The sequence below is a fragment of the Amblyomma mixtum genome, chromosome 10 (genome assembly GCF_055824585.1).
Source record: "Amblyomma mixtum isolate Tamu chromosome 10, ASM5582458v1, whole genome shotgun sequence".
Taxonomy (NCBI): domain Eukaryota; kingdom Metazoa; phylum Arthropoda; class Arachnida; order Ixodida; family Ixodidae; genus Amblyomma; species Amblyomma mixtum.
Genome location: NC_143021.1, coordinates 131,803,144 through 131,815,562, shown reverse-complemented (window position 1 = coordinate 131,815,562; position 12,419 = coordinate 131,803,144).

Genomic DNA, 12,419 nt, shown 5'->3' with positions numbered 1-12,419 from the left:
TACAAATTCAGCCGCATGACTCTGCCACCACCCCACAGTACCTTGTCGCCCTTATCCAGCGCCACATGGCAACAATTACAGACAGGCTGCTTTATTTCACCCCACCGTCTCTCATCCTTTCACTCCACTTTTCCTCCTGATTGTAACACCTGTGGCGTGCCCAGATCCACACTTTTCCACTACCTTTGGGAATGTACTTCCCCAAAGGCAGCAGCCCCCGTCCCCAATCCCACTCATTCTTCTTGGGAGGCTGCTTTACGGACCGCTCAGCCATCCGGCCAGAAATGGCTGGTGGATCGAGCTTTACGTGAAGCACAAGCCCGTGGGCTCCTGGACCAGTAGGGGACCACCCTGGAAGATTTTTTTCTTGTAATAAATATGTTGCCATCCATCCATCCATCCATCTACCCACCCACCCATCCACCCACCGACCCATCCATCCATCCATCCATCCATCCATCCATCCATCCATCCATCCATCCATCCATCCATCCATCCATCCATCCATCCATACATCCATCCATCCATCCATCCATCCATCCATCCATCCATCCATCCATCCATCCACCCACCCACCCACCCACCCACCCACTCGCCCGCCCGCCCGCCCGCCCGCCCATCTATCCATCCATCCATCCATCCATCCATCCATCCATCCATCCATCCATCCATCCATCCATCCATCCATCCATCCATCCATCCATCCATCCATCCATCCATCCATCCATCCATCCATCCGTCCATCCGTCCGTCCGTCCGTCCGTCCGTCCGTCCGTCCGTCCGTCCGTCCGTCCGTCCGTCCGTCCGTCCGTCCGTCCGTCCGTCCGTCCATCCATCCATCCATCCATCCATCCATCCATCCATCCATCCATCCATCCACACCACAATCTGAAATACGATTCTCTAGTGGGAGAGATGCGCGCTGCATCCATTGGCGTTGACAATGTCCTGGTATCTTCATCATCCTCAAAAGCTTCCAGTCACACTTTTAGTATCCAACTGAGCACGTAGGCTTCCTGAGAGAGAGAGAGAGACTCTTTAATGAAATGCAGAGAATTTAGCCGGCGTTTAAAAATCGCTGGCATGCTACTCTGCGTAGGAAGGGGAATTTGGGAGAAAAAGACAGAAGGAGAGCAGCGTGGAAGAGGTAAAAAAAAAACCCCGAAGATAAGGCTTCCTGGCCCGTGCATGGCCCCACTGCAGTCAAGCGTTTGTGCGCCTGCGGTCCATTACGTTGGCAGCAGGAAGACGATTTTGGGGAAAAGGTGCATAACTACCTCCCTAGGTCAGTGGATACCTCAATCTCGATTTGAGGCACATGGCGGTTTGGCCTACCTGTAAAACCGCGCTTCCGCACAGTATTTCTGATTAGCAATTTTATTCCTCGAGCCATCTGTTTAGTCAGAAATTTGGATCTGTTTTGAAGCGAACAGCTTCACTATAGGCTAGTCAACACCGGGTCTGGCGTATGCTCCGTGATCAGAATTAGCCACAGCTACGCTTGCGCAGAACCGGGTGACGTCACAAAAGAGGCGCAGATTGTCGGACCGGCCGCCGCCGCAACCACCACCGCGATTCCGCTGCCTGACCTTTGGGCGCAGCCGCGCGCTACTGCGCTTGTGCGCCGCCTCCTCACCGCCGCTATTACTGCGCGCTCGCCTCCTCGACACCGCTTGACCTTTCATTGCAGCCGCGTGTTTACCACACTTACCACGCATGCGGAAATAGGGCTATATAACGCGCTTCCCTACACCGTTATCGTGGTGCTCCCAGTGCATATTGCGCGAACTGCAACAGCCATGACGTCAAACAAAGCATAACTGCAGCTTTTCGCTTGTATACCCAGGCTTAACCAGCGCTAAGCCACTGCCAAGTTTTATGAAGCGAAAGCTTCTCCACGCTACGTAAAGCCATTTCGTGGCGGCCTCAAGTTTTACGTTCAAATGACCTTGAGCTTCGAAAGCTAAGGAAAGGCCCATAAGTGCCCCCCCCCCCCCCCCCCCCCCCCCTGGAAAGTGGACACCTTAGTCGCGCTTTAAGCTACGAAACCTATGGACGGAGAGCTTCGAAAGCAAAGGAAAGGCGCGTAACTCCCCCCCGCCCCTCCCCTCGGAACAGTGGACCCCTCAGTCATGCTCTAATCTACGTGACGGTAGTGACAGATGTGCGCTGCATGCGTTGGCAAGGGCAACTTTACGGCAGTAAAGCGGCACTGAAGACGTAGGCCGTCGGCGTTCATTGTGTTATTGGCGTTGACGGTTTGGGCTCCGATGTTTTTTAAGGAAAGGAGGTGCGCACACTGTCTGCCTGGGTCAGTGGACACCTGAATCGCGCTTTGAGGTTAGGGGGTAAGCAGCGAGAGATGTCGGCTGCATGCGCTAGCGCTGACAACGTTGCGGCAGACACGCGGCACTGCAGCAGGAATTAAGGGGCACTAAATTGCTTATGTCTAAATTGAATGTCTAAATTGCTTAGAGGCGAAAGCGCTTCCCGAACCACTTTGACTGCCTGTGTGGCACTGTTGACATCCCCACTGGAGGACGTCACACATAATAATGAGTCATTACCAAGTAACCAGAAAGTAATAATAAATGGCTAATTACTTATTAATGACTAAACAGCAATTAACTGCTAATTAATGACGCTTAAGCTTCGCCTTTAGGAGTGAACCGCGACAGCGTGTTGTAGCGCCGCCAGGGAGTCCACGGAACGCCACCACCCGTTCAGCGCTATGCCTTGCCGGTTGAAACACCTTTGATATCAACGCTTTTTGAGGAAAGGAAATGGCACAGTAATTCTCTGTCATCCCGGTGGACACCCGTACTGAAACGCACAGGAAGGGTGGAAGCGGGAGTGAAAGGAGAAAGAGGAGCCGTAATGAAGAAATTGAAAATTGTATTTGAGGAAAGGAAATCAAGCAGTAACTGTCTCACATATCGCAGCGGACATACGCCATCCGTTTGATGACGTCAGCTGCGCTCCTCGATGTGTCACCCCAGATCCTGGATGTAACGTCGGACGGACGGGAGAACGACCAATTAAAGGCTTTCGCCTTAATAGGCCGCAGCGTTCATTGGGTGAGGAAGCTCTTGCAATCAACCCACTAACCCACCTGTCAGGGTGGGCCCGCTTCTTATCTACTCTCCAGAAGGAACTCAACGTTTCAGACGCTAATTTTGGTCTCTTACTATGCTCAGCAGCAGTTCAGCCACTCGCTTTATTTGATCATGACTTTCACTGGTGTAGCGAACAGCGGCAAAAGCAAATCGGTTGTATTACGTCCCAAAGCTGCTCAGGCTATTATGACAAGTTTCCCTATTTAGCGCATAAAAGAAGTGACGGCTGGGCTAGAAAATCTACCTGTTATTTTGCAAGGTCCTAAAATAATCAATTTTTTAAATATTTTTTAGACTTGAAGTTCGTAAGTTACAAAGTATTGTTAATTGAATGCACAGAATGTCACGAATATTTTATAGAAAAGAAATAACACACATTTCTTAACCGCTGTAACGACAGGCTCCAGGACGGATTATATTTTTTTCAGGAACGGAATTATCTCATTTAAAAAAGTGCCTTTTCCAAGGAAGGGAATGGCACTGTATCTGTCTCATTTTTCGGTGGATACCTTAACCGCGTCGTGAAAAGAGAAATGAAGGTGGGAGTGAAAGAATTGAGGTGCCGTATTAACCTGCTCCGGAATAATTTCGAAGTCTTCGAACTCCGAAGCGCGATTCAGGCGTCCACTGACCCAGGGAGCCATTATGCGCACTTCCTTTACTTAAAATTATCGGACTGTAAAACGTTGTCGACACCAACGCAAACAACACAGTGAATGCTGACGGGCTATGGCTTCAGCGCCGCCTTTCTGGCGCAGTTGTCAATGCCAACACATGCCACGTCGCTTGAAGCATGGCTGAGGTGTCCACTGTTCGAAGAGGGCAGTAATGCGTCTTTGCTAGAAATTACATCTACCCGCTCTGGGTCTACTTGGCCCAGACCGGGAATGAAAACAATGCGAGATGTGAGAACTGCAGAAAAATTACCGAATACATTTTAGAAATTCTAAAGTGTGCTGGCGAAAGCCTCGTCAGCTCTGCCTCAGTGCTCTACTTATAGTGTAGGCTTGTACCACTCGCAGAGTATCCACTTCCCTACGCGGACACTTAGAGCATAAGTGTCCGCGTAGTGAAAGTGAATGAGATCGGAGCGCTATTCCGTCAAGGCAGAGCAATGTGCCAATGCGAAAGCTCACTACGTGCACAGTGTTTTCCGAATGCTAAAACGAGCGCGGCGCTATGCTGGTAGTCGCATTCGTGGCGTTGGATGCAGTGATCGCGACCGATGCGCGAGGCACACGACGTTCTTTCTACTGAGTAACCACCGCTGATTTTGATACTGTGTTTGAAAAATCAATGGAATTTACACTGCCTCCACTGAAGACATCGCTCTCGACCGGGTGGGCCAATTTTTGGGCCTTTTAGGCCCATTTATGTCTTCATTCCGTGGGAGTCCTAGCCAGGCCTAAAGCCAAGCAGCCTGTCTCCAGCGTTCTCTGCGGACGCCATGGCGGCCTCCGCTCGCCGCGGGTACGATCCCGAGACGATGGCATGGACTGAAGTCGTCGCAGAAGCCCCGTCTTCTCCTGAAACCTCCACTCCGACGCAGGAGATCGTGGATGAAGCCCTCTTCTCGTTGGTGGCACTTCGCAAACGCCAGCAGCGCCTGAACACCTCGGCAGTGAACGGACCCTCCGTGAGTGCCCCTGCTTCTGTGCATCAAAATACTTCAAGTTCAAACCATCAGCTCTCGCAAACAGCGGGATCGACGAAATGGCGGCCTACCGCTATGCCTCGACTCCGCAAAGAAGACTTCACGATCGTCATCAAGCCCAGAATGACGGTCTCCCTGAACACGGTTCTGCAGAACGGTGAGCTTGGTGCTTTGCTCTCCGCCTATGTTAATGCCTCCTCGGTGGACACTCTTAGTATCTGGCCCATCTGGGACCAGAATATCGTTATCGCCACCACTCAAGACGTGAATGCCGCGAACGCGCTCGCTCGTGAATTTACTCTGAAAGCTTCCAAAGGCTCCATCCCGATGGTCGGTCACGCCAAAGTCAACGGTGAAGTCTGCAGGGGGATCATTACCGTCCATGAGCAGGAAACTTCTACCACCCTGAAATCGAAAGTCCAGTGGCGCGGAGGAGAGATAGCCTTCATCCGCAAGCTGGGGAAGTCGACGATTGCCCTGCTCACCTTCGTGGGGCATAAAGTGCCACGTTACGTGCACTATAACAGTGTTGTGACCTTGGTACGCGAATACAAGCGGACTATTCCCGCGTGTTTCCGATGCGGCACCATCGGCCACCGTGTGGACTTATGCCCGGATCCTCAACGCAATCGCTGCGGACACTGCGGCCAAACGGTTGCAGTCCTCGAAGACGGCAACTTGGAGACCCACGAGTGCACCCCTTCCTGCATCGTCTGCGGTGGCGGCCACCTTACGGGCTCGCAAGACTGCAAAGCAAAATTCCGGCGGCTGCAACGACCGGGAAACCCAACCGGTCAACGAAAGCAGCGTCAGTGTCCAGTGCCCCCAGGAGCTGACACCACTCCAAAAGTTCCCCCGCCTGGCAACAAGCTGGTGCAAGGCACATCCGGACCAGCGCCACCGGCGGGCGCGTTGCCCGGGCGTGTCTCCAAGTCCCCTCCATCAACAAGCCAAAAGTCGTCACGTGATCCAGGCGCACCCGTATTCCAGAACGGAGATTTTCCGCCTCTCGAGGGCCGTCCGCTTGGCACACCAAAGAAGACATCACAGCCAAAGGTAGGCAGCCGAGACGGGCCTCCTCCGTCCCCCCGCACTCCCCTACTTTCTTCCCCACCAACCCTTCCTCCTCCTCCCCCCCTTAACTCTGAGGTTGCGGACCTCCGCCGTGAGCTTGAGACTCTCCGGGCTCAAAATGCTCAACTCCAGGCCAAAATTCATGCGCTAGAAACGGCTCGGTCCTCCCCGCCTATTGCCCAGGTAGCTCCGGAACCGATGCAACAAGTGCCGGTGGACCCCACATCATCTAGCTCTGACGCGCGTTTTACCGCCCTCGAAAACGCCCTTGCCGCATTAGCGACTCAGATGTCAAATTTCGGCCAAATTCAAGAAAACCTGTTCAAGTCAGTCACGGCCACGGTTACGACCACCGTGACGGCCAATATTAAGACGTGGCTGGAGTCAAACCCCAGACTTCTACGCCCAATGGGGCCCCTCAAAGACGCAAACCGCCCATCAATATTCAACCGCCCCATCGATCTAACCGAACTCAAGGAAGAGCCGGAACCGATCCAGCCGCAGGTGACAGAACCTGTGCCGGCTCTCCAAGGCAGTCTCCCTTCAAATCAACATGGCTGCGTCCCCTCCCAACCAACACCCTAAAGGGCGCCGCCCCCCGCAAAGACAGCAAGTTTTTTCCCTTGTTCAATGGAATTGTCGGGGTTTCAAAAACAGGACCAAACGCGCCCACTTAAGGGCGTACATTGACAACCTTGAACACCCCGCCGCAGTCCTTGCGTTGCAAGAAACCGGAGATGCGGTTAAGCTCACGGGCTATAACGCTTTTCAACGAGACCCGTTCACCTGTATCCTAGTCCATAAGGGTTACACAGCGCAGGAGGTTGATCTCGATCTAAATTTGGAATATTCGTACGTGATGGTCTCTGTCCTCCCCCTGCGGCGAACAGATAGCCCCGCACACATACTTAATATCTACTGCCCCCGGAAACTCAAAAACATCACTTTTTCTAACATCTTTAGCGCAGCGCTAAGGATCGCGGGTCGCGACCCCCTCATGATAGTGGGCGATTTTAACGCGCCCTGTCTCATGTGGGGCTATTGCAAGGAAGAGACGCGTGGTCGTAAGTTGGCGGAACTTATATCTACGCTGGGCATCACTCTTCTAACCGACCCGGTCCACCCAACACGTGTAGGGAACTCCTTCACTCGGGACACTTGCCCCGACCTTACCCTCGTGAAACACATCCAACACGCAGAGTGGATCAACACCGAGGACACCCTCGGTAGCGACCACTGCATACTGAACACTGTCATTTACACTCGGCCCTTACGTCGCCCCCTTGCGCAAGCCCAACTTCCCGACTGGAACGCTTTCCGCCAGGCCCTCCCAGTAACTTCTCTCATGGAACAGGACTACTCCACTTGGGCACAAGGACTCATGCAAACGCTCCGTTCGCCCGAAAACCATATCCAGCTTACGGAACGTGCACCTGACGTGGATAACCACCTGATGCACCTCTGGGAAGCTCGCCGCAGCCTCACTAAGCTATGGCGGCGGCAGAAACACAACCGTAAACTCCGAGCTCGCATCTCTGACCTCACCCAGCAAGCTGCCGAGTATGCTGCCCAGCTCGCAGATACTAACTGGGTAGATCGATGCAACAGCGCAGCAAAACATATGTCCAGCCGCAACACTTGGCGGCTCTTCAAGACTCTCATAGACCCCACATAAACACGCTCGGAAACACAAAAACACATCAATCGCGCGATACACAACTTTCAAGGAAACACGAAACAGCTAGCGAACACCTTGCGCTCACAATACCTCAATCAGGATCAAGACCCGCGCGGGCAGGATTATTCGTATGCAGGCTGCGATAATCCGGAACTGGATCCACTTTTACAGCTTCACGACCTTCGCGCGGCTCTTGCCAAAATGCGCAGGGGGACGGCGCCCGTGAGGGATAAGGTCAGAGTCAAATTATTGGCGAACCTTCCTGATCGGGCATACGAAACCCTACTCGAATATATTAACGCCATTTGGACCGGGGACACTTCGTTGCCACCGGATTCGAAGACATCATTGGTAACCTTTATCTCAAAGGCGGGGAAACCGGTAAACACAGACAACCTCCGGCCCATCTCCCTCACTTCATGCGTAGGAAAACTGATGGAAACGATGGTCCGTGACCGCCTCTCAGAATATCTAGAGAGCAAGAACTCCTTTGCCGACACCATGTTTGGTTTCCGACCCAGTAAGACCGCACAAGACATCCTTTTACAGCTTCATCATGAGGTTCTCGAACCCATAGAACACCCACACAACGACAAAATAGTCCTAGCACTCGATCTCAAGGGTGCGTTTGACAATGTTAAACACGGCGTCATACTAAAACACCTTAGCGAGATCAACTGTGGTTCTCGTACATTCAATTACATCAAAGATTTCTTAACAGACCGCTTGGCCTATATACGTGTACAAGAGACCGAGTACGGCCCGTTTGAGATGGGAACGCGGGGCACACCACAAGGCGCTGTGTTGTCCCCGCTTCTCTTTAACATTGCTATGATGTATCTCCCGGCACAGCTGGCGGCTGTCGGCGGTGTTCAGCATGCGCTGTACGCCGATGACATCACCATCTGGGCCACTACGGGAAACATAGGAGAGATGGAGGAATGCCTGCAAGCAGCGGCGAGCATAGTTGACCACTATGCCACGTACTGCGGCCTCCAGTGCTCCCCGTCCAAGTCTGAATTTGTGCATATTCGATCTTTTCCGAAATGCAGAATCTCCGTTCAGCTTTCTCTCGCAAGCGGCCCCATCCGTGAAGCGAAGGAGCTACGAATACTCGGTCTCTTCATTAATCAACATCGTAAGGCAGACACAACTCTTGCCAAACTCCGCAAAGTCGGCGACCAGGTGGGCCGAATGGTTCGCCGCGTTTCCAACAAGCGAGGAGGGTTGCGAAGTAAGGATGCGATGCGGCTCGCGCATGCCTTCGTAACAAGTCGAGTACTGTACTCGACTCCATACCTCCGCTTACGGAAACATGACGAAGGTCACTTGGAGATTGTACTCCGCAAAATTTTCAAGAGAGGCCTCGATCTCCCGATATCCACTTCCAACGCGCGACTTCTCGCGTTGGGGGTGGTGAACACCTATCGAGAACTCCGCGAGGCGCATCTCGTTAACCAATACACGCGTCTCGCCCAGACCGTGTCCGGTCGCCGCCTCTTGGACCGGTTACATATCAGACATGATCACCATACCATGGAACGGGTTCGAGTGCCCGAACTGTGGAGAAGCGCCCTCTACGTTCGACCCCTTCCGACTAAGATGAACAAGGAGGACCATAATGGCCGGCGCCAGGCGCGGGCGAATGCCCTGCACCGCCACTATGGCTCAAAGAAACACGTCTTCTACGTCGACATTACAGGCCCCTACCGCTCCAGGGGGGAATGGTACACGGCTGCAGTCATACACGAGGGAAAACAGGTGGACGGCCTCTCGTTCAGAGCGCCCAACTCAACGCATGCGGAGGAGGTGGCGATCGCCCTCGCAGCCTCCCATCCCGACTCTAAATTCATCCTCACAGACTCTCGCGGAGCCTGTCGTAACTTTGAGTTCGGTTGGATCACTCCACTCGCTCACCAAATTTTACACCGCAGTACTCGCGACGGCTATCCAACTCATCGCTCAATCATATGGGTCCCCGGCCACCAAGGCATACCAGGTAACGAAGCCGCCCATGAGGCAGCCCGCGCACTCACTCACCGGGCACCAGGCGTCCCTTGGGAGGAGCTTAACCCAGATCACAGCCCTCTCCTTTCTTTTAAAGAAATTACTGAGCACTATCGTGCCGAACACCGGCGATACCCAATTCCTATGAAAGGACTGGGTAAAGCTGGGGAACGAATTCTCCTCAGGCTCTTTACAAACACCCTGCTGTGCCTGGCGGTTCTCAAGCACTTTAATCCTTCTTTTGACGGCCGCTGCTCATTCTGTGGGGAGGTGGCCGACACCTTCCACATGGTTTGGTCATGCAGAAAAAATCCTTCTCTCCCCCCAATCATCCCTTCCCCTACCCGAGAGGACTGGGAGGCGGCCCTGCTCAGCTGCCAGGAACTGTCGGCCCAGCAGGCCCTGGTTCGGCGGACTTGTGTAGCGGTCTCGACCAACGGGATCCCGGAATGAGGGACTCCGCCTAGTATTGTAAGGGGTGAGACCCACTAGGGGCCTCTCCCCGAGCACCTCTCTGTACATTACTAAATAAATGCTTTTCTCCTCCTCCTCCTCCACTGAAAGTTACGCTGCCAGGAGAAACGCGCAATAAATGTTTTTGAATGACAACGCGATTGATATCGTGAATCGGGCCAAACACATTTACTGAAACACGCAAGGCCGCAGTACAAGCTGCTAACAACCATCATAATTACAAAATCGCATTTTTGAAATCGATAAGATTAGACGGCGTAGGTTTTCCGTCGGTTTGAAGACAGTTGGACCACGCATATCGAGCATCCAACGGCGCGGCTTGCATAGGTCCTTGAAATGTAAGCAGTTTAAGTATTCATAGGCAAGTAGCAGGATCCAACAAAAGCGGCTTGCGTAAACCTTTGGTCTTGGAACCACTTGTCTACAAGGGCGTGAAAACACCGCGACTGCCATGCTCACATATGAAGCATGCAGCCATTTTTGTTGTCGACGGAAGCGGATTCATGTCACGTGATCGCGCTCATGGGCATCGTCTGCTCGAGTGCGCCTACGGGATATGGTTGGGTTTGGTTTATTGGCGTTTAACGTCCCAATGCGACTCAGGCTATGAGGGACGCTGTAGTGAAGGGCTCAGGAAATTTCGACCACCTGGGGTTCTTTAACGTGCACCGACATCGTACAGCACACGGGCCTCTGGAATTCAGCCTCCATCGAAATTCAGCCGCCGCGGCCGGGATCGAACCCGCATCTTTCGGGTCAGCAGCCGCGCGCCGTAACCACTGAGCCACCGTGGCAGGGCCTTACGGGATATGGCTGGGCAATACGGCTCTGGGAGACAGTTATACGCACTTCGTTTCCTTAAAATCATCATCATCATCATCAGCCTGACTACATCCACTGCAGGGCAAAGGCCTCTCCCATGTTTGTCCAATTAACCCTGTCATTTGCCAGTTGCGGCCACCGCATCCCCGCAAACTTCTTAATCTCATCCGCCCACCTAACTTTCTGCCATCCCCTAATACGTTTGCGTTCTCATGGAATCCACTCCGTTACCCTTAAGGACCAGCGGTTATCTTGCCTTCTCATTACATGCCCTGCCCAAGCCCATTTCTTCCTCTTGATTTGAACTAGGATATCATTAATCCCCGTTTGTTCCCTCACTCACTCCGCCCTCTTCTGATCTCTTAACGTTACACCTATCATTTTTCTTTCCATAGCTCGCTGCGTTGTCCTTAACTTAAGCTGAACCCTCTTTATTAGCATCCACGTGTCTGCAGCATAGGTGAGTACCGGTAAGATGCAGCTGTTGTATACCTTTCTCTTGAGGGATATTGGCAAATTGCCATTCATGATCTGAGAGAACCTGCCATATGCGCTCCACCCCATTCTTATTCTTCTAGTTATTTTCCTCTCATGATCCGGATCTGCGGTCACTACCTGCCTTAAGTAGATATATTCTCTTACTACTTCCAGCACCTCGCTTCCAACTGCGAGCTGCTGTTCCCTTGCTAGGCTGTTGAACATTACTTTGGTTTTCTGCATGTTAATTTTTAGCTCCATCGTTCTGCTCTCCCTGTCTAACTCATTGATCATGCTTTGTAGTTCTTGTCGTGAGTGGCTTAGCAAGGCAATGACATCAGCGAATCGCAAAATACTCAGGTATTCTCCATTAACTGTTATCCCCAACTCTTCCCATTTCAGGCCCCGGAATATCTCCTGTAAGCAGACTATGAATATCATTGGCGAGATTGTCTCTCCCTGACTGACACCTTTCCGTATTGGAATTTTATTGCTGACTTTATGGAGAACTAGAGTAGCTGTACAATCGCTATAAATATATTGCTATATACTCAAATAACACTCTTCCACAGCCTGATTCCGCAATGCCTGCATGACAGCTGAGGTTTCCACTGAGTCAAATGCTTTCTCGTAATCAGTGAAGGCTATATATAGGGCTTGGTTACTATTGCGAAAGCAATAGTAGTTGCACTTTCAGCCCGTCGAGTAGCGAGGCCGGTAAAGACGCGGGTTCTATCCCGGCCGCGGCGGTTGAATTTCTTTGGAGGAGAAATTATAGAGGCCCGTGTACTGTGCGATTTCAGTGCACGTTAAAGAACCCCAGGTGGTCGAAATTTTCGGAGTTCTCCACTACGGCGTCTCTCATAGGCTTAGTCGCTTTGGGAGGTTAAACTTCACAAACCAACCAACCAGCTACCAAATTAGCATATTGGATTGGATTGCATTGGTTTGGATTGGATTGGATTGTACAACCGATGCATCACCACAAGTCTAACCACAAGCACCACCACCAGCTACACAACCAGCAGAATCAAGGAGCAGCTACGGATACTGCTTTCGCAATTACCGGGCTTAACCAAGCTAAGGCACAGCCATTTTATTCTACGCATTTCTCTAT